Source organism: Cebus imitator, unplaced genomic scaffold (genome assembly GCF_001604975.1).
Source record: "Cebus imitator isolate Cc_AM_T3 unplaced genomic scaffold, Cebus_imitator-1.0 Scaffold691, whole genome shotgun sequence".
NCBI lineage: Eukaryota > Metazoa > Chordata > Mammalia > Primates > Cebidae > Cebus > Cebus imitator.
The window spans coordinates 328,572-353,292 of NW_016108006.1; positions in this window are offsets into that span (position 1 = coordinate 328,572).

A 24,721-nucleotide genomic window follows, 5' to 3' on the forward strand; every position below is an offset into this window, starting at 1 on the left:
GTATTTGGAATTCCCTGTGCATGCCTTATATATAGTAGGCACTCTACAAGTATTTGCTAAACACATTAACAAATTACTCAGCCACAGAGGATCTCAGACAATTTGGTAGAAAATATTAAAAGAGATGTACCAGATTATCTGACAGTAAAGTATGAGAATATTACATTTAGAAACTGAATTTAAATGAAGCAATTATGATTATATCTTAAATTAGTGAAGAGGACCATTTATATACTTACATTCAAAGTACAACAGTTATGGTACATGGGAACATCTGTAGCTAAAAGACTAAGAGTTTCTTTTGTATGGTGAATTTAAATTAATTTCTACAGGCACTATTTGAACATGTAGCTGTACCTTTGGCTCTCCTGCCATGTATCCTTCATTCCTAGTCTAAATTTTGTATTAGGTTCACAGAACCCAAGCAACTAAAATGTACCTTCAAAGGAAGTATTAATGCATCAATAGCCTGCAGATAGACAAATACTATTGCTTCTAAAACAGTAAGAAAGTGTGTTATAAATATTATAAACCCCAGAGTTTTATATTTTTATTTGAAATTATTCTTCCATATTTTTAAGAATATAGACAATATACGAACATTTAACATTAATTACTATCTATCTATCTATCCATCTGTTGTCTTTTATAAGTACGGTACATGTTAATTCTACAAATAATTAGTAAACATTGACTACATGGAAGACACTGTGTTGCATGCTAATTCTAAAAGGGAAAAAAATCATGAATCTTGTCCTTAAGCATTAATATAGAGAACATATTCATAAGTAGTTAATTGTATTATAATATTATAGATGAAATTAGATCAGCTTATGTGGATTATTGTATACATGTGCAAACATGGAAAAATAGCTTAAATAAGGAAGCCTTGCTGCATAACTAAAATGTCAGCATAGTGTCCTCGATGATGAGCAGATGTTAGATGACAAGATGTCATAAGTCTAGGTAAAATGGTGGTGGAGATGGACAGGCCATTACACAAAGAGCAAAAAAAACCTTTTCAAGAATTTGAAGACAAGAAAAAGCATTAAAGAGAGTGGGAACATCAAGCTCTGTGGAAATGAGAATAGAAACTATTTAAGGCAGAAAATTATAAGAAAATCTGGTGGCAATTTGGAAATTAAAGGGTCAATTTGAATTATTAAATGATCTAAATAGTAAAAACTTTATGGTCCATCTCTGTATGTGTGTAAAATGTTTAAAAAATTTTAAAACATTAAGTAAATGTAAAAAGCCCAGTAAGAAATAGATCATTCTTATAATAACACATTTGGAGGGCTTTAAAAAATATATAAAACTACTTATTCTTGAAAATATTTTTTTAAATTCTTGCATTCTGATGTCTTTAACATATGAGCAGCTTGGTATAATTCAAAACTGAAAATATGCCATCAAGAAAATTGTATGCCATGTTGACAGTTGGATGTAGCTCTGTGGTCTGTGGTTGATGGAAAACCACTGGCACATTTTTTTTTTTTTTTTTTTTTTGAGTTGGAGTTTTGCTCTTGTAACCCAGGCTGGAGTGCAATGGCGCAACCTTGGCTTACTGAAACCTCCATCTCCTGGGTTTAAGTGATTCTCCTGCCTCATTCTCCCCAGTAACTGGGATTACAGGCGTCCACCATCAAACCTGGCTAATTTTTGTATTTTTAGTACAGACGGAATTTCACCATGTTGGCCAGGCTGGTCTCAAATTTCTGACCTCAGGTAACCGCCGGCCTGGGCCTCCCAAAGTGTTGGGATTACAGGCATGAGCTGCCAGTCATGGCCAACCATTGACAGATTTGAAAAACTGAATAGCAAAATCTTACTTGTATTTTACAAAGATGACTCTGCTATCTGTGCAGAAGATTGAGATACCTGGAAACAGATAGGCTGGTTAATTTTCTGTTCTGGCTGGCTGCCAAAGTGAAATGGAGAAAATGTCTGAAAAATACTTTTCTAGTTAACATATCTAAGTCATCATGTCTAATTGGATTTAAAAAGGAAGAAGACATAGCAGCCTGTTTTCTAGTTTGAATGACTTAATTATTGTTGGGGTCAGTAGCTAATATTGTTTTGGAATGAATGTGATGAAGGTGATAAGAGCCATATTATGAATGCAGCAATTGAAGTGCTTGTAGGTATATGTTATTGCTATTAATTAGGGATTTATAAGCATATAAATTATTACGGAATGCTGGCAGTAAATGAAAGTACCCAAAGAAACTAGAGACATTCAAAAGCTATAAGAACAGTGGAAAAATAAAGAAGCTTCTGTATTATCAATATTGGGTAGGTGGATTAATGAGTTAATGACGCTTTGAAAAGCCATCTGTATTTAATACTTATAACCATAATGTGAATTATATAAAACTTTATTATTATTATTTAGAAGCCTAGTAAAATTATTTGCTAAAATTGAAAGATAGATGCCTAGACTTTATTTCTAGTCATTTAAAAAAACATATAGTGTCTACTGCCTCCTAGAACTTTTGAAAGGCAGTATCTAATAATTCCAACTTTCTTTTATAATTCTTACCAATTTCTTTTTAATTTAGTGTTATAATGACACATTTTAGGAATATTATCTACATAAAATTTTATTTTCTGTGAGATATTTAACAAATATATTTGATTAAGTTACTCTAAGAATTTAGAGAAATATAGTCTGAGTAATAATAATATGGATTTGTAAGTGGGTAAATATGTGATCAAGAGTGGCCATTCAGCTATAAGGATGTGACTACAACATTCTGTACTACTTGATATATCTGTCAACTTTTTGAAAGAGAACAAATTAATTTACACTCCCACCAACAGTGTAAAAATGTTCCTATTTCTCCACATCCTCTCCAGCATCTGTTGTCTCTAGATTTTTTAATGATCACCATTTCACATGTACCCCAAAACCTAAAATGCAATAAAATAAATAAATGGAGAGAAAAAAACCACACACACAAATCACCCAACTGCGTCTGTTTTTAAGAACCTTCGCATTGGGGCAGAGTACCAGATAGAGAAAAAAGAACAAATGGAGAGAAAAAAAAAAAAGAAAACAAATTACCCTTACCAAAATTTGGCACACAAAGTTTAAAAGAATAGAAAATAATTTGTATTTTAAAACAAGATTTTGTAAAATTATATCAAATTGTTGAAATTATAGTCCAAATAAGGTAAAAAATAAATAAATAAAAGCTCCTGAACTCAGGCACATAAAGCCATTCATAAAATTAAGAATAGGCAAATTATGAATTAAAAGCAATTTTGGCAGGGAGCCAGGGCTGGAGGATTGTTTGAGTCAAGGAGTTTAAGAGTAGCCTGGGCAACATAGAGAGATCCCATCTCTACAAAAAATAAAAGTAAAATAGCTGGATGTGGTGGTGCACACGTGTGGTCCCAGTGACTTGAGAGGCTGAGGTGAAAGATTCTCTTGAGCCTAGGAGGTTGAGGCTGCAGTGAACCATGATTGTGCCACTGCACTCCAGTCTGGGTGACAAAGTGAGACCCTCATCTCAACCCCTTCCCCGCCCCCGGGCACGCACGCACGTGTGCACACACACACACACACACACACACACACACACTCAACAAAGGAAAGGAAGGAAAGAAGAAAGAGAAAATAAAAAGAAAATCCATAAGACCAGCCAAGTGAGGTGGCTCACCCTTGTAATCCTAGCACTTTGGGAGGCCAAAGTGGGTGGATCACAAAAGTCAGGAGATCAAGACCACCCTGGTTAACAGGATGAAACCTTACCTCTATTAAAAAAAAAAAAGAAAATTCATAAGACCAAATGGTTTTAGATTGTCTCTAAAATCAAGTTGAATCAATAGAATAATAGTTTATAAGACAAAGAAATATGTCAGATCTTATATAAAAAATAACATTTAAGAAGCTAGAAAAATAATAAAAGACTATCTAGAAGTAAGTAGAGAAGAAAATATAATAAAAGTAAAAAAAATGTGAAAAATAAAGCAAAACATTGTAATGGAAAGCTGTATCACATAAAATAATTTATTTTGAAAACATTAATAACTGTGGTCAATGGTGTAAAGAAAATAGATAAATAACATGGATAAACTATTATATTAATAAATCTGGGTACATTGGTAAAGATTCGCTGGACTGTAGAAATATGAAAGTTTTATATATATATATATATATATATATATATATATATAACTACTTAATGTCAACATTGAAAACTTAGTTGGAAGGTACAAATAACTAAACAAATACACATATTACTCTCAAAATATAGGAATCACATATTTAAATCTTTTCAAGAAATTAAATCCATGTTGAAAAATATTCACCAAATGCAAATGCAAGATCCAGATAGTGCCATAGCTGTGTTCTCCTCTTCAACTAACAAGTTACTTACATAATAGAAACCCTCTTCTAGAGTGGGAAAATGGGAATATGAATCTCAACTCATTCTGTGAAACTAGATGAATCTAGATCAGACATCACTAGAAAAGTTACAGGACAATACTGTTTATAAATATAGAATAAAATCTTGGAGAATATTTGAGCAAATCAAACCCATCTGTGAATTTAAAATAAAGACAATATGTTGTGACCAAATAAGGTTTATACCAGAAGTGCAAAGATGGTTACATAGTCTAAACTCTATAAAAGTCATTCTATACTAAGATATTAATATATGTTCTTTCAATGAACAGAGTTAAAGCCTTTTGTGAAAGTCTGCTGCCAATTATAAATTTAAAATAAAATCTTAAGTAATAGGAATAAGAGAATAACCTGATAAAGGATATCTATTCAAAACACAGTCAACATTATTTCTACTGGTAATCATTAAGCATTATCTCTATGAGCAAGAAAAGGACAAGAAACTTAATATAGCCTATTCTATTTAACATTATCATGGATATTCCAGTCAGCACAATAACACACACACACAAAAATATCATGTAAGAATAAAAAAGATGGACTAAAATTTTTACTATTTAAGAAGCTACAACTTCTACAATAAAAATTGCAAAACCTTATTTGATTATTAGAATTAAGAGAATTTGCATTTCTCTACTCCAAAAATAAGGTGAAAATATATATTTAAAGTAATAATATACCAACACAGTAAATAAGTTTAAGGTATCTAGGAATAATCTAGCAGTAAGCCTTATACGTGTACAAGATGCTTGCAAAAAAATTTCAAAAAATTACTGGAAGATATTATCAGAATCATTATTATAAACTCATTATTTTTCTAAAAATTAGCTCAGAGATTTAATAGAGTTTTAATCAACATGCCAGCAGGATTTTTGAGGAAATTGACAATATAATTTTAAATTTCATATGTAGATAAAGGAACTAAGAATGGTAAAGTCACCCTTAAAAGAAGAAATTTCCTCCAATTTATGAAGACATTTATAAAACTATAGTAATTAAGTCAGTGTGACATTAAACCAGAGATAAACTACATTAACCCAATGGGACACAAAGATAGTTGACAAAAAGCCCACATATTGTGGCCACATATGGCCATATCCTGTGTGGCCAAAGTAGCATCAATTCACTGCGGAAAAAGTGGTCTATGCAAGAAATGGTGTTGGATAACTTCCCATCTGAGGAGTCATTTTGAAATTACATCTTCACTAATGAATACACAAAATATCAATTCCAGAAGGATGAAGGATTTAAATGTTAAAGTATAATTAAGGCCAGGATAAAATACTCACAGGCATTTGTTTTCCCAGGAGACACAAAATACATTATACCACGGAGAAGACCGATTGCTTGAACAAAAAATTCAAAAAACAGTTTATTGAATAAATTGTCTAGAAAATGAAAAGACAATTCACTAACTGGAACAAAGTATTTGAAAAAGCAACTGCTTTTCAAAACATACTCACAAGACTCAATAGGCAAAATATGAAAACTTACTATATACATGGACAAAAAACATTTATAGGCATTTTGAAGAAAAGAAACTTTTTAATTTGATTTTTATCTTTACATAAATTAAATATTTTCATGAAGCAAAACCCACACACCCTTGTTAACATAGTGGAAATGCATATTTGTACCACAATATGACATAATTTAACATTTACTATGTAGACAAAGATAAGATACCTGCCTATACCAAATTGTGGCAAAAATATGGATTGACAGGGCTTTGTACATTTTAGTGAGATGGAAAATTGCTAAAAATCATTTTGCAAAACAATTGGCTTTATCTTTTAAAATATGAACACTAAAACTTAGACATTCCACTTCCAAGCCTACACACGTATGTCAGGAAACTTACGCTTAAATTTATTCATAGCAACAATCATTCATAATATCAAAAACTAGACACAACAAAAGTGTCTATAAACCCAAGGACACACAACTAAATTTGGCTACTTGATGTCATGTGGAAATTGGTGTACTATGGCCCATGAACCAAAGTTGGGCATCTTTCTATTTAGTAAAAAATTTTTATTGGAACACAATCATATCCTTAATTTTCTCTATCATCTATGGATGATTTTCCTGTATGACAGTAGAGTTAGTTAATTACCACAGATCATATGCACCACAGAGTCAAACATGCTAACTATCACTTCATTAACAGAAAAAGTTAATAATATATATATATATTTAGTATATAATAAATTTATTTTTAAAATGCAATAAAATAAGTAATTAATGGATAAAAGTTTTGATAATTGGTTACTTTTATTATGGTAAGAGACAGCTGGACAGATAAGAGAACTTTCAATATTATAATTCCTCTTGGATAGCAAGTTCAAAAGCATTTGTTTTATGTTTTACATTTATATCTTACACAGTCATTATATTGATGGTTTTATGTGTCCCGTTATCATATTTTTTATACCAATATAAAAAGAGTCCTAGTAAAAGTGAGATGGGCATGTGCGTATCTGTGGGTCTATGAGCACATTCTCGTAGAAAATCATCAAGTGGAAACAGAAAGTTACAAATATCTAAGAAAAGAGACAGATGTATTCAAAAGAGTAAGCTATGTATATGTATGTGTTTACATGTGATTACTGCCATTATTATTTACAGCTCAAATATATTTTAATAGCAATATGTAATATTGGTTTGAATAGGGGTTTTGGAACAAGAATATGTGGATTTGAATTATGGATCACAGCTTCCTAGCTCTTTAATCTTGGGCAAATTAGTCTATCTATAAAATGAATCTAATGAAGTACTTTATGGATTTATTGAGAGAATCAGTGGAGGTAAGGCTTTCTAAAAACCTAAAACAGCTTTAATAAGAGCTTATTTATTCATTTTTAATACATATTATCCAGAAACTTTATGTTTGCATTTAAGACAACCTGAAATTATTATAATTTAAATAAACATATAGTAAGTTGGAAGCACTCTCTAAAGTGCATAAACTCTAAAATGGCCTACTGATTTAAACATTTTTGAGAAAAGCATGAAAATGATAAAATGGACTTGGCCATATGTATGACTCTAGTTGGATTTTTCTTAGTTATACATGAATTTACTTATTTTTTAAAAGACTGAACATTTTGCAATTAGGAAGAACATGACAATATTCTGAATTCTTTTGTTTTTCAATTATTACAAATGATTCATACACAACAGTGAGAGTGATCTTGCTACATTCAAAATCTGAATGTCCCTTTCATGTTTAACACGTCTAGCTTCTCACAATTTAGCTGCATCACCTGGAATGCTAGGTACACCCTTTCAACACTGGTTCTGTTTGGTATACAAATGTTAATCAAAGGTCCCCAATTCAAACAGATGTAGCCCAGACTACCCATATATTACATAAATGAGGAAGGAAACTAAGTTTCTGTACTTTAAACATTTTTAAGAGGTTAATTTTTCTCCTACGTTAACATATACATTCTACTTAATGTCCTAAATAACTTTTATAGAAATTTAAAAAAATATTTCAAATTTTGTTTTACTTTTTAATCTAGAAATTCTAAAATATTTTAATGTTATATATTTTATTATTTCATATTTTAATAGCATACAACTATAATTTGTTTTATCTTTTTAAATTTTTTTTCCTAGTTTGCTAATAAAATGTGTCCCTTCTTGGCTGTATTTTTTTTTTCAAATGAGTTATTCCTGAGTCTTCTTTTTATATCTATATTTATCGGCTATTTAAATTTGTTTGTATGTGTATGTTCCTTAGGTTTCAATTAAGCATGATTTTATTTTTAAGACACTTCCCGAATTTATTAATAAGTAAGTAGTAAAACCTTTATGTATTGTATTATCTGGCCATGTGTTGCCAAGAAATATGAATTATAGTAATATTTTTATGGCTTATTTGTTTCTGGTATTTGAAAAGAATATACAATCAAATCTATTACTGTTCCTATTTATGGTTTCTTCCTGTTTCATCAACCCTCAGAAATGACTTCTCAATCCAAAATTGAAAAAAATATTATCATGTATTTTGTTCCTAGTCATTTATGACCGAAATTTTTTCACCTTGATGTTAAATTGATCTGCTGTAACATTAAGAACTCTCTGTAGGCTGTAAGAATTTTTGTTAATCTGCTTGTACTGGTGACTTCTGGTATAAAACAAATATTTTATATACATATATAAATCATTGTATTTATAATATATAACATTATATATATTTTATATGTATGTAAGTGTATGTGTATGTGAAACTATGACAATATTTCTAAATACATTTTTATTTTCTTGCTTTTTTCTATTTTTCTCTGTGTGATATTTAGAAAAAAAATTTAAATAGTGGTATTTGTGACTTCTCAAATAAAGAAAAACCCATATTTATACTTCATATTTATTATATAGGTTAAGTTGTCTAGCACAATATTAAAACAATTCTGGCCTTATTCCTAACTTCAGGCAAAACAAGTCTAATGTTTCCCTATTAATTGTGGTATAGGCTGATGGTTTAAATACACACACATACACACACACACACACACACACACACACGTGTATCTATGTTTATAATTATATATAATTATACTATAATACATAAAATTATACTAAAATGAATAATTATGTATTATTGTATGTATTATTATGTATTATAGTTTATATTTTTCTATTATGCTGTTTTGTCATTGGTTACTCCTGAATTGTTTAACTTAATTGAATATAAATTTTTATTTCACTAATTGTAATTTCATAAGCTTCTACACTGAGATGAAATAATTTCAAAGATGAAAACCTTTTTTACAGCTAAGTTAGGCTTGTTGCAACCTTTTAGGAACTCCATAAGTTCTAATGACCTTGCTCGGAAAAAACCTCCCATAAACTTCTCTCATTTTATAGATAAAGAAACCAAGCCCTAGTAAAGTTAAGCAATTTGTCTACAGTTGACACAGCAGAATTGAAAAAGATATGTATCTCATTTAATTCTCCCATCCTTTTCATGTGTGATATAGATATGACTGTAATTATTTACCCTCATTTTGTGCTTTGCTAAGGGGAATCTTACAGGAGTTAGCTGATGTGTCAAGGAGTTTGAATTGAGACATGGCTGAAACCCATGTTTCTAGAATGATACTCTGATTATGTTTTCACTTTTTGTAGCACAGAATAGGCAGATTGACTGAGGGAGGTGTTCTTTCTTATTCCAGTGTTTAAATCTAAGCATATGACATTTGCCACTTTCTTCTAATCAATTGTCTAAGAAGAATGAAACACCTGTAAGCATCTTTTCTTTGAACTTGACTACCACCTTTGCCATGTGCAGTATGAGCTCCCTTTGCCCTGTAGGGAAATGTCAAGAATTCATAGCTGTTTTCAGATTCCTGTCACCTGTGTTAACCAGTAACTGAGGCATTGTCGTCTCTTAAGCAATGTGGATCCCGCTTTTTCTAACAATATTACAATTGTCATTTTCCTGACAGACATCTTAGGAAATTCACATACTTGCCAAATTTTTAGACAGAACTACTTTAAAACATGAGTGTTGGAAAGAAGACTCATTCAAAAATACGGAAGTGGACAAAATGCCCTTCACATGTCTTAATAACAGTGATTTGGAATAGTTGTGTGTCTTGAGAAAATCATGGAGCCTGTCAGAAGGAGTAGCCAAAAATGCAAAAAACAGACTAATTCTTTTGGATCAGGAGAGCTTTCCTGTTACTGCTTCAACAGCCTGGCAGGCATTTTAAATTGAGACTCAGGCATGTGACCTAGATTACTTCAACTCATGTTTATTTGACATTATTTGAGCATGCCTTACTCATGTTCACACATACAACGATAAATCCATTCAACAACCATATATTGCTGGTATTGTATTTATTGCTTATATGAGTTAGGGTCCAACAGATAATAACATTCTCAAGGAAGAAAATTAACAATTATTTAATAAAAGGATCAATTATATAAGTAGGGCTAGATTTAAGTATACCCACATGAGTTAGCAGAGGAATCCAGGTCATTTACACTAATAGCCCTGAAAATTACTAGCACCTAGCAAAACCTAGAACTGCAAGAGGGTGGATCCTAAGAAAATAGCAGCAATAGTCTTCAGCTTGGCACAGAGAGAAACAATTACTCTCTTGCTGGTGCCTCCTATTTGCTGACTTCAACCAAAAGTCAGAAGGCAAAGTTTACTTATTGATTGATTCTATAAATCAATATCCAGAGGCACAGGTTAGCGTGAAGGAATATGGGGAGTAGAATGCACAGGTAAGTGAAGAACCTCAGCATGTCTTCATCTCAGAAAGGAGATGCATTAATCCATTCTCACATTGTTATAAAGAAAGACCTGAGACTGGGTAGTTTATGAAGAAAAGAGGGTTATTGATTCACAGTTTCACAGGCTGTACAAGAAGCATGGCAGCATCTGCTTCTGGGAAGGCCTCAGGAAACTTAACAATTATGGTGGAAGGTGAAGGAGAAAAAGCAGGCACATCTTACATGGCAGGAGCAGGAGGGAGAAAGAGAAGGTAGAGATGTTACATACTTTTAAACAACCAGATCTCATAAGTAACTCACTCACTATCGGGAGAAAAGCACCAAGGGGATGGTGCTAACCCATTCATGAGAACTCCGTCCCATGATAAAATTACCTCTCACTGGCCTCACCACCAACATGGAGATTTGGTAGGAACACAGATCAGAACCATATTAGGAGGTGAATGAATTCTTAGAGTGTAGACAAGTTGTCTAGCATGAAAGAATATGCAGTTGCTGAGCTAGGATTGAATCCATGATCTTCCAACATCAAGCTTTGTGTTCTTGCTCTTAGCCACTTCCTGTTGAAAGAAATTTGTTCACTACACCTTTCCTTCTCAATAACACAAAATTTAATTTTAGCTGAACTCAGAAGAGTGCAAAAGCCCATCTCAGAGTGGCAAGTTCTTATTGTAGCACTACAACATAGCATTGCTCTCTTTGTCCTTCAAACAACCAGTTCTCTTTCAAAGAACCTCAAATACACACACACATTTATATACTCATACTGAAGTACCCATGAAAAAACGTTTATAATGCTGAATTCTTAATGCATTCTTGAAATGCATAACTGACTTCAAACTATACTATAAGGCTACAGTAACAAAAACAGCATAGTACTGGTACCAATACAGAAATATAGATCAATGGAAAAAAACAGAGCCCTCAGAAGTAACACCACATATCTACAACCATCTGATCTTTGACAAATCTGAAAAAAACAAGCAATGGGGAAAGGATTCCCTATCTAATAAATGGTGTTGAGAAAACAGACTAGCCATATGCAGAAAGCTGAAACTGGATGGCTTCCTTACATCTTATACAAAAATTAACCCAAGATGAATTATAGACTTAAACATAAGACCAAATACTATATGTGGTATTTATGTGACTGGAATACAAAATGCTCAAGATGAAGATTGTCCTTGCTCATAGGAATTATTTAGCTTTCTGCCCCCTTTTTATCCAAACATGGCCATAAGAAGGCAACAGAGATAGGTAATATGAAGTTGTTTAACTTACAAATTTATCTCATTAATATTAATCACGGTTTCTTAGAATTAGAATTTCTTGTTGACTGTCAGGGGTAGTAGTGAAGCTTCTGGAACGGTCTCAGTCTAAAGTAGTGATCAAGCATTAGCTAGAAGACAATCTGCTTCATTAGTTTAAAGGAGCCAATGAATATTATTGCATGACTGGGAAGTAGAAGACCTTAAGTCTTAAAAGGTAGATGCCACTTCCCATCTTATGAATAGAGGAAACTCATATGTCCAGTTATCCCCATTCTATTCACCTAATTAGACCACCTGTTGGAATTCTTAGGCATCTAGAGAAATAAAAAATTTCATTATTTGAGAAAATAATTTAGACATCAAGAGGCCATAAGTAGCAAGCCCATATGAATACTTGTTCTCATGGTGCCCGCTTGCGAGTATTCTCTTACACCGAGTTTGGCCCATCACCACTCTAGCAGCGTTATATACACTTACAGCACTAAGCTACTGAATGAAATAATTAATAACTGTTCATAAAATCACAAGAAGCTTGTGGGAAAAAGTCACAATTATGGGCATAGTTTGCCTGGAACAGTCCCAGGTTAGACCTCTTTTTTCAGAGTAATGATTAATAATGTCCTCTTTTGCTCTTGAGAGTTCTGTTTGGATGCTATATTACAAGATCATCCTAAATATAAGATGACTTAGAGATGTCCTTTTTTTGTATATATATATTTGAGACAGAGCCTCTCTCTGTCACCCAGGCTGGAGTGCAGTGGCAGGAGCTCGGCTCCCTGCAACCTCCACCTCCCGGGTTCAAGTGATTTTTCTGCCTCAGCCTCCTGAGTATCTGGGACAACAGGCACGTGCCATCATGCTTGGTTAATTTTTGTATTTTTAGTAAAGTCGATGTTTCACCATATTGGCCAGGCTTGTCTCAAACTCCTGACCTTGTGATCCACCTATTTTGACCTCCCAAAGTGCTACAATTACAGGAGTAAGCCACCACACCCAGCCTGTTATTATATTTTTAAAAAGGAACTGAATTTTAGAAAGTTGGGTTTGTTGCAGTTTTATATTTTATTATGTGGAATAGTATTCCATATGCCCATTATATGTATATGCTATGCATAACTTTTGAAAATCAGAATGAGAATTTTAGATGTGCTCTTAATATTTTCATGATATAATACATTTGACATTTCATAAACGTTTTTGAAATCAATTATGCCCAGCATCTAAACAATAGTAATAAAATGGAAAGAAAACATAAGACATAAAGTACTAAACTATCTGCATTTTTCCCACTATTTACAGGACACATATTCTTGATGTTGGCAGGTTTTTAAAGTATATTCTCTGAGCCAACAACATAATGTAGTTTCTGAAGTATATATCATCTATTTTAACATTAATTTTCGAATTACAAACCAACTCTTTAATGCTGCTGGCTAAAAATCTAATTGCCTAAAAGGATTTAATTTAAAACATGAGCTAGTTTTTTTTTCTTTAAGAATCTCATGTAAGCACACTTTTAGTCCTCCACAGCTAACAAGTACATATATGTTTTTGTGTGTATATATGTTTATGTGCGTAATATGACATTTAAAAAGTGATTTCTGATTATTGTAAAAGCCAAGAATTAGATTTCCAAATACAGTAATTTTATCGTAAATGCTAGCTGAATCTTCTTTTATTGGATGTAGAGCAAACTCATTTTAATAAACATGGCTTTTTTAAAATTCAAATGATAGGATCGAGACTTTTATGAATGTTGTGTTAAACACTGAGTTTATTTCATTCAAAATTATTTTCAAGAATTTGAATTTTCCACCTTTAATCATAACCTTAAATCTCTTTTTTACAAATACCATAAAGTGACTTTGGAATGTTAACCTTTATAGAAGGTTGATGAAATCAAAGACCATCAAAGAAACTAGTAAGTAGCCAGCAGAATAATATGTTAGAAGCACAAAAGAAAAATACATATTGAACATGTGAAGTAAAATCAGAACTGGAGAATTTGAAAAAGCAATTAGTAAGCCTAGATTATTCATAATATGCACAGAACATATTATTTAAAGACAAGATAACTTGTGTTCTCTTTTAAAGGTTTTTGCTAAAATTGTGTAAAAGAAAAGTACTTGACATCTTCCTTCATCTTGGTTATTTAATTGATGGGGTTATACACCCACAGATAGATACAAACACACACTGACATGAATATTTACTCACATATATAGCAACTTTCCCCATTACAACAGAGTTCTATGCAGAAAGACTGCAATAAATTACAATTTCCAAAAACTTAAATTAATTATGTGTCATTTCAAGTAAATAATCTTTGTTACATATTTATTAAAGCTAAAATGGGTTTGTCTAATAAAGTTCCATGCATTAAAGTTTGCTATCCATATCTTTAACTTGTAAGAGACTGTACTCAGCATTATGTCATGTTAATTCTTGCAATCCAGTACACTCTTCATGCTGACTCAGATTTTACCAGAAATTTATTGAACACATTTGCAGTTCATCAGTTACAGTGCACTTTGGCTCATAGGTCAAATAGAGTATTTGGCAAAACACAAGGAAGCCAAAGAATGCATTCAACTCATAGTGCATGATAAGCGTAAAAATCATTGCTCAATGTAAATATAAAATAATTTAGTAAACACACCATGTAATGTCTACATTTATAGAGTCTGGCGGAGCTTGGATGATACAGAAAAATAATACCTTAAACATTTTTGATGTTTGATTTTTCTTTTAAATGGAGAACATATGAATCGAGAATGTAAATTGAAAAGGTGATAGTAGAAACTTCTATAGGCAATTGAATTTACCATCAATAATATAGTAAATACCTTATCATAAAGCATCTGCATTGTGTTTTTGGCTCCTCTAAGTCATGTAGGGATGGCTTTGTGACTTATTTTTAAATGACTTGATAAAATGTCCATGTAAATACAACTGCTGGATATCAGACAATACTAAGATAATGCTGTAAAATATTTAGACTTAATAATTAAAATTATAATTATATATGAGTCATATTAAAACATACATAAGTAATAATGAATAAAACATAACATTTTTTTCTCCCTTGGCTGTGTCTCAAACTAATCCAGGAGGAGGGAGAACAAGTAGATGGGAGTTTAGATAAAATGAGATTAGTCCTGAGTTAAACCAGTTAAAGTTGTGTAATGGATTTATTAGTTTTGTTCTATTCTACTTTCATATGTTTTTGAAACTTTTTATAATAAAGAGGTTTGCATAATAAAGACATATATTATATCATATATATCCGTGAAAAAACAAGTCAAATCAAGGGCAGGAAGGAAAGCTTCATGTGTTTTGGTTTTCAGGACATAATAAACATTTTCAATGTAGAATAAGTGTGTGAGCAGCATTATGGTTGTTGTCACCAGCAGTCTTCAATAACCTGCAAAATAGGCTCCATATTCCTTTAAAACCTTCAACCTCCTTTTTATGTCTTCTCTTGCCTTTTATCCATATGTTTTCATAAGGGCTTTGGACTGCCCTAGCATTAACTAAAACACATACATACTTGAGGTCTTTTTCATTTTTCTCCCTTCCGGTTTGTTCCTCTATTTCTCCCTCCATTTTCTGAATCCAAATTTTTTTCTTATAAATTAAAATTGATTAAAGTGCAATAAGATATATTCAGTTTATCGCAGGTGACAAGAGTTTGATATAAAAAGCAATGAAGAAAAATATCTGTAAAATTCTTATTTCTGTAATTAACTATGGTGGAAAAGCAAAATGTAATTGATTGCTACTGATGATGCCATTGTAGCATCATTTGGTAGCTTCATTTTGTTTATTTATATTAATTCCCCCAAAGCAGGTGAAATAGTATAAAACAGACAGCCATGAAAAGTGGCAAAATGCCTGTTTAGTAGATTTAAAGTCTTTAAATGAACAAGACTTGAAAATTGTATATGGTAATAGACATAGGAAACCTTCAAATAGTCCTACATTTTTATATGGAAAAGAACACACAAAAGCACATCCCATTGTTTCATATCATCTAAGCACATCCTTTCATTCTTTTATTGAACAGCAAAATTCATAAATAAGTGCAAATGGTCAAATATTTCTGAGTCAGAGAAAAATTGGGAAGGCAACTTCTCAAAGAACTAATATTGTCATGACTTTTCCACAATCTATAACCACCACCTAAAGAAACACCACCTCCAACAGACTGGAATTCTAAAAATGGTAGCATGAATAAGTAAAGCAATTCCTTTTTGAATAGAACAATTATAAAATTGCATATGATTGCCAAAAATCAATCAGTTTAGTGTCCTTGAATTGGATCAAAGTCAGATAAATTGAAAGCATTTACTGTTTAAGGGGAAAAAAAAAAAAGCTACAGCTTTAGGAAAAATATTGAGAATCTGCCTTCCTCTCATGGACTTCCTTGGCATGGTCAGCCAAAATTACAGCTCTAATAGACTGGGGTCAAAAGGAGGTAGATGTGAGCATGGCCAAGTAAAAGTGGTGATCTTGGCTCAGAATGAACAGAGAAAATCAGAAGTTGTGTTAGCTCAAGATTGTACTTCAGTTCATGAGGGAAAGCATATCAACCAAAATTTAACAGGTAGACTGCAAAGATAGAAAGTTGTAAAGGTCTGAAGTTAACTCTCCTCCTATGCTAAGATCACTATGGAAATTGGCATGCATGAAGAAACTATGAGCATGTATTGTGAAAATTTTTTTTTAAATCTTAATACTGGCTACAATTACAATTTTTTTTTTCCAGTGAGCCCACAGTATTGATCAATACTGATTAAAAACCTCATGGACTTGAAGTGTATAACAACCATTGTCAAAATCATTACATGATTATAAGGTTAGTCCATTTACATAAACTTCATATAAAATAAAAAAACTATAGAGACCAGATAATTCTTTCATGGGGTCACGGTGGGAAAAGGACAGACTGCAAAGGAGCACAAAGACACTTTCTAGAATGCTAGAGATGTTATAACATGAAATGACCATGGTTGCATGATTGTAAAATCTTAAGAGTTATCAGACTACATACACTTAAAATAGGTGACTATTATGGTATGTAAAATATACCTTAATACAGCCTTTTTAAAAGAATAACTAATTACTGAGGGGTCAGAAACTAGCAACAAAACACGTGGTTAGTCACGATATTTTGATATGTGATATGTAGGTAACAAAATAAAAGGCACTTATGGTCACGTCAATATTTCTCAGTGGGAAAGTATTTGTTTTACACAATGAAAGTTATGAAAATATCAGAGGTGTTCAATATCATATTTTTAGCCACTGATTTCATATTTATTGAGTAAAATCCATTAGTTACACACTGTATTAAGCATTTTGCATGTTTCATTAATCTGTTTTGCAGCGATCACTATTATTTCCTTCATTTTTATAGATGAAGAGCCGGGATAAGACAGTTTAAGCAAACTATTGTAGGTTAACCAACTGGTAAGTGGAAAAGAGGGATGTATACCCTGATCCATCCAGCTCCATATTCTTTACCACTAACCATGCTACCACACTGCTCTTTAAAACCTGAGAGTTTTACTGGCTTAACAAAAATAAAAAAACTTAATTAGTAGAAGTCCAATTGCTAGATATAGTCACATCTCTAAAGCAACAAATGATATAATTAGAAAGAAAGAAAGTCTATTTTCAGTTAAAGTGCTAATAAACTTGGAACAGAACAGAATTTTTCTCTGTCCTCAGAAGACTGCGAATGACCTCAGTCTTTTACTTTTCTCAAACTGGAGAATTTCAGACTCTCAGTTTAAATACCGTATTTACTTGCAGGTCGTTCACTCTGTCTAAAGTAAGGATGTGATAATAATGCAAGTTTGAACTTAGTCTAAAACTAGTTATAAATTTAAAGGTATTATTTTTCTCTATTGCCTCTATCAAGTGTTCTCTTTTTTTTTTTTTTTTTTTTTACCTGACAAATTCTTTGCTGAGGCAATGGAAAGGCTTTGATGTACTCTTTGCAATAAGTCAGAGTTCAAATTAGTGACTTACAGCAAGACTTTCTGTTTTCAGAGCTATCCAGTAAATGGTCACAGAACGTTTCTAAACTAGTCTGTCATGTTTCCAACTATGGTCAAGATCTTATGGCCGGTACCATTGGTTCCACAAACAGGCTGGGTAGCGTAGCATGAGAGCAGTAAATGCTAGTCCAAAAATTGGGGGTTTTGTCTGTTTATTTTTAAGCACAAACTCACTTAAGAGAAACTCAAAGACTTTATTTAGTAACTGCTATTTGGTTCAGGAAAGACCAACATTAATTTTCCACTCCCTTCTGGGTATTTCCTAGTATCTTTTATCTAAAGTACATTTTGTTTCAAGAGACTGTGCTAGACATTTTGCCTTTGCCCCTTCCGAACCCCTCTCACTATTTTAATCCTGGTTCACTATGCACTGTGGCAATGGGCCTCATTTCAATTTAGCTTCTGCTCTGCTTAGCAGATGGAAATTACCTGCAGGAGATCATAGGGTGGGAGGACAGTGTAACTTTGCTAAGGATTGAATGTGCTCCTTGGAGGCCACAGCTTATTCCTCATGCAACTGCCCTATTTAGGTTTGTGTCCTACTTTGCTCTGTCCCTTGATATCTAGACATAGTAAGCACCACTCCCTGCACTGTGACTGGCTGCTAGGGGTAGCACTATTGGTTATTGGTTTCTTTGGGATCATTTCCAAACATTTGTACCTAGTCCTCTTATTATTCTTCTTAAGTTTTGTTAAATATGTCATAGATTTACTGCAGAAATCTTGAATAATGTTCATAGTTATATTATATCTATTTGTTTTGTTTTTTGAGAAGTTTTGCTCTTGTAGCCCAGGCTGGAATGCAGTGACATAATCTTGGCTCAGTGCAAGCTACGTCTCCTGAGTTCAAGAGATTCTCCTGCCTCAGCTTCCCAAGTAGCTGAGATTACAGCGATGTACCACCATGTCTGGCTAATTTTTGTATTTTTAGTAGGGATGGGGTTTCACCTTGTTGGCCAGGCTGTTCTCTAACACCAGACTTCAGGTGATCTGCCCGCTTCAGCATCCCAAAGTCCCAGGATTACAGACATGAGCCACAACCCCTGGCCAATAGTTATATTATATCTAAACAGCTATTATAAATTCCGACTTAGTGTCCCTGCAATCAATCTCTCAACTTCCTCAATAATTATGATTATTATTGCCAGACTAATGTCTGTGCCACTTTCCTGTTATTTGTGTTTGTTTTTAAACTTAGGTGTTACAACTTTCAAAAAATTTACTGAGTTTTTTTGTCTCTATGATAATATAACAAAATACTTTCCAATTCTCCTTTTCATTCCTATTCAATATCAGTCCTCAACTGCTAGCCCAACTGGTATAGCAACTGTTCAAAAAGTTTCAATTCAATTATTCAACTCTGTTTAACTAATTAAGTCATGCCACATTTTCTGAGCACTACTAAGTTCCGAAAGTAAGATATATCTCTCCTGCTCTAGGTGAAGAGGAGATAGGGGTTTAAAAGGTTAAACATATTCAATACAATAGAAGACTAAGTTTCAAAAGGTACCATAGGTCGTTCAATAAACTTTGGGAGAATACATAAATATATATTTTAAAGCTTGATTTTTTTTTTTTGATAAAGATAATCTGAGGGCAAGGGGAATAGACTCTGAAAGCTTCTTGGGGAACCTAACAAAAAACATGTAAAAGTGTGTAAGTGTATTTCGTATCAGCGTACTGGCTTCATGCCCCTAGTATACTTTGTAATCAAATTTGTCTTTTCTTCAAATTGTTGTATGGTTAAAAAACAAACAAACAAAAAAAGAAACAGCCACACTAGTTCACTGGGATCATTTGCCCACCCATCCATCCATCCATCCATCGGGGACAAGACTCTTTCCCCAACACTAACACTAAGTTTGTTAAGCTTTTCAGGTTGAAAAGGCCAAAAATATGCTTGGATGAACTTAAGCCGGGAATCCTTACAATGAAGTCTGTAAAGAGCTACACCTCCCTCTTGCTGTTGCAGGACTTTTCTTTAGTTCAGCCAAAGATGTGGTTCTTGTTCCATGGCCGTGAAAATTCAGGCTCGCAGACAATTTGAACGATGAGTAAGACAAGGTTTTGTTGAGTGAAAAGGAAGATAAAGGGGAAACAGGGACTCTCCCCAACACCAGAATCCCTGCTAGAGTGTTTCTCGCCTCCCAGGTTCCACGCAGGAAGAGGAGGGGCCAGGCTTCTCCCTGCTGCAAACAACTCAAACTTCTGTGGCTCCACCCCAGTGCTTATTCCCAGGGAGCAGGCCAGATTCAGTTCCGCCAGGGAGCCCCTCCCACCTGACCGTCTCATCACTATCAAGAATCTCTATACTTATGGTAGAGAATGATCTCTACACTTTCATAATTTTTCAGTTCAAACTTAAAGACAAACAACAAAAATTAGTATAAGTATTTTCTGGGTTGCCTGACTACTATATTAGTAGGCAATTAGTAACAGACAATAATGCTGTAATAACTCAATGGCATTCAAAACTAACCATATAATTTTTTTTTTTTTTTTGAGACAGCTTCTCACTGTCGCCCAAGCTGGAATGCAATGGTGCAATCTTTGTTCACTGCAACCTCCGCCTCCCAGGTTCAAGCGACTTTCCTGCCTCAGCCTCCTGAGTAACTGGGACTACAGGAGTGTGGCACCATGCCTGGCTAATTTTTGAATTTTTTGTAGAGACAGGGTTTTCACCATGTCGGTCAGGCTGGTCTCGAACTCCTGACCTCATGACCTGCCCACTTTGGCCTCCCAAAGTGCTAGGATTACAGGCATAAGCCAAGGCACCAGGCAAAACTTAGCATATAATTCTTACATGTCTGTGGGTAGGCTAAAGCAAATTTGTTCCACCTGTGTTAACATTGGGTTCAAAAGTGAAGGAGCAGCTGCTGATCAATGCAATGCAGAATCGTAAGAGAGAAAATACAATCTAAAAAGCAGCTTTTAAGACACTGTTTATTGTTGTCTGTGCTAACATCCCTTTGTTCAAAGCTACATGGTCAAGTTAAAAATCAAGGGTCATGGTTGTGCCTTAAAACTCAGTGAAAGTGACTAACCACACATTGGGCATATCAAGGGAATAATTATTACTGCCAATTAGTCAGTCTTTCAAAGTATGATGACGGTGATGGAAACATTTTAGTTTTTTTTGTTAAATGAATGTGTTCCAGCAAATTGACAATCCAATGATAACAAGGTTTCAGTATGAAAGGTTTTGTAAATTGAGTGGACAAGAGTGGTATGACTCATGAGTCATCAGGTGGCACACTACTGAAAGTTGTCAGACACAGAAAGAAGGATCTGTTCCAAATAGAGAAGCTCAATATTATCAGTCTAAAATGATTCTACTCTGTAATTACATACTCACAACAATTAGTACTATGCAATTGATCAGAAATAAATGCATAATGAAAAATAATAATTCTTTCAGAATCTAACAATAAATACAATGGGTAGCCATTTCATAAAGATATGAACAACACTGGAATGGTAAATTGTTGTCAAATACCACATGACACCATTACAGGATGATTCAAGGAAGCCTCATTAAAATTGCCATTTAAGCATTCTACACTTTCATTTTACTAAAGATGGGGGTCTGATTTTTCTACTAATGTATTGTTAAAATTATTTATTTATCCTGTACATATTTGCTTGAAGTACTGTTCTTTGCATTTGTGTTGTTGGAATCAAATTCATAAACAGAATAATATGGAGCCGAATGTCAGTCTAAATATTTCTCTTTAACCTAACATTGGTGACTTAGCTCCAATATCAGATCATCACAAGGAATATTCATCAGATAAACTTTATGTCTTCCCAGTTACTGCCAGTATAAGTTATCAATCCATAAGCTACTTTGCCAGTTTTCCATCCTCTCTAATTTCTTTATTATTTTTTTCAGCCTCTGCTCACTCGTAGTCCAGTACCTGACCTCACATTTTTATGTTCTATTTATATGACAACACACCAAGTATAGGCATCAATTTCTGAATTAATTACACAGTGCCATGGTTGTGCTATGAAATTACCCATCCCAGAATATGGAGTCATAAAACAATACACATTTATTTAGCTTCTGATTCTACAAGACTGTGTTTTAACTAAGGATAACTCTGGATTTGATTTTAGCTTTCATTTGGGAGTTGGCTACTGGATGCTGGGAGCTCAAAGACTTGCATATCAACTGTCTTTGGGCCAAAGCAATTTAGTTCAGCTAGAGTCATCTTGAGGTTTACATCCCGATCATCGTGCCATTTTTGCCATATTCCACTGCCAGAAAAAGTCACATGGACGGGTTTCTTTGATTAAGAGACGCAAAAATGTCGCATGGGAAAGAGTGTGAATGGAGGTTGGCTTAAAAACTCAGAACCGTTAATACCAACAGTCTTTCCCAGTTTGTATTTAATCAATTTTGATTTTAAAGCCTGACATCCTATAAGCATAAGAAATCATAAAGTGTTTGTTCTCAGCAGTCACATTATTTTGAAAGAATACACATTATTCAATTAAGTACTTGTTAATCTTGGGAGATTTCTTTGTCATTTTACTTATTTTTATCCTATATGGGTTCACATGAACTAGTAGTTCATACACTACTCATGTTTGAGATTCTCTGCCTTTTTATTGCAGGTTGTTTTCAATACACATCAGGAATTAGGACAAATGTAAGCTCTGGCTATTCAGTTTAGAACACTGTTAAAAATGTCACAAAAGAATTACTAGACAAGGCAGGTGATCATGAGGTCAAGAAATAGATACCATCCTAGTCAACAAGGTGAAACTCCATCTCTACTAAAAATATAAAAATTAGCTGGGCATGGTGGCACAGGCCTGAAGTCCCAGCTACTCGGGAGGCTGAGGCAGGAGAATTGCTTGAACCCAGGAGGCGGAGGTTTCAGTGAGCCAAGATCGTGCCATTGCACTCCAGCCTGGGCATGGAGTAAAACTCCAAAAAAAAAAAGAATTACTAGATGAATGGCAAATCAAGTTAAGAAGGAAGATAACAGAGTTGTTGACAGCATGGCTGCCAGATTTAGTAACCCTGACTCCACTATCCCCTACCTCTGTGATCTTGAACAAAATTTTAGACTTTGTTTTCTTATTAATTGAGAGTATAGAGACAAAAACAGTATTTACCTTATCTGGTTATGGTAAGAATTCAGTGAAAACACACACACACACAAACACCCAGGTGTGACATGGTAAATGCCTCATAAACTGCACACCTCGACCATACCTTGGCTTTCTGTTGAAACTGCTCTCTGTAACCTAATGTGACAGGCAAGCAGTCCAAACCAAAGCCATTTTAGCCCCTGCGACATTTTAAGACTTGTAATAAGTAACTAAGGTCTGGAATTTCCACCCTACCCAGACAATGTGTAAGCTAATGCTTATCTTGACTTCTGTGAACCACTTAAGTAACAATAAGCCCCTCCTCCTCACCCCCGCCCAGGAGGTGGTTTACAGAATGACCACAGTCTGCTGGCCCTCGGAATGTCCAAAACCCCTTGCCACAACCCCCACCCAGGAGGTGGTTTACGGACATAAAAGGTCTTGACACCCTCTTTCGGGGGCCGCAGGTTAGAGAGATGTGAGTCCGTGGCTGCTGGCAATAAAATCCCTGTAATTTGGCCTAGTCATTGTCGCAGTGGTGATTTCAGACCCACTCAGTTACGTTACAACACAGGCACGCACAGAGTTAAGAACAACACCTACACATATAAGCACTATGTAAGTGTAAGCTCCACCTATTATTAAGATAAATAGCTCTCGTGATTTTTTTGTTGTTGTTGTTTTCTATCTTGCTTCTACTTGGTGACTAGTAGCATATCTCTCTGGGCATCTAATTTTCAGAAGTACTCTGAAGAGAGGAACTAGGAATAAATAATTCTGATAGCAGTGGGACATTTTACAAAGCATGAGGATACTTACGAAATGCTTAGGTCTATTTATTCTACAATGAAGGAAATTATTCTCTTTATTTGACATTGCATTTTTTCAAATTAGTCTTATTATTAATAAAAATAGATGCAAGAAATGAGTATGCATGTTTTCTTGTGCATACATATAGTTTTGGGACCTAAACATGTGAAATAAAATTATGTTGGGTTGATAGGTTTAAAGCATATACAAATATAACTCTTTATATAAATTATTCAGCAAAAAAGTAAATAAATGTTACCAAACTAATGGATAAAATGTAACATAATTTACCTGATTACTACCAAGATTCATCATGTAATATTTATTGTACCTTTATATTTCCCTTTTTTATATTTTATATCAGAAAACTTCTATTTTTCCATTTGTTGTCATCTCCCTGTCTCTCACTAGCTCATGCTATTTAAGTGGGGTGTGGTCAGTTGCTAAGATACATTTTCAAAGGAGAAACCTTGCTTATTGCAGGAAGATTTTTCAATTTCTCTTTATCTTGAAACCTCCGAAGCCTGTAACAGTAAAAAAAGCAAGAATATATGTTGTGTAAGTTACAACTACAGCCTGTAGTATTATGCCAGTTTGCATAATGTTTTAATAAGGTTTTGTTCTAGTCACTTATGCATAATTACATCTTAATTCCAATGTACATGATTAAAGCAGTGTCCTAAACGCTCTTTAGTGTATTGCAAAACTTTTGTGATGCTGTTGTGAGCTGTTTTATAAACTTTATTACTTCAGTATTTTTTTAGATTATTACTCGTCATTTTTTTTCTTTTACATTTTTTTTT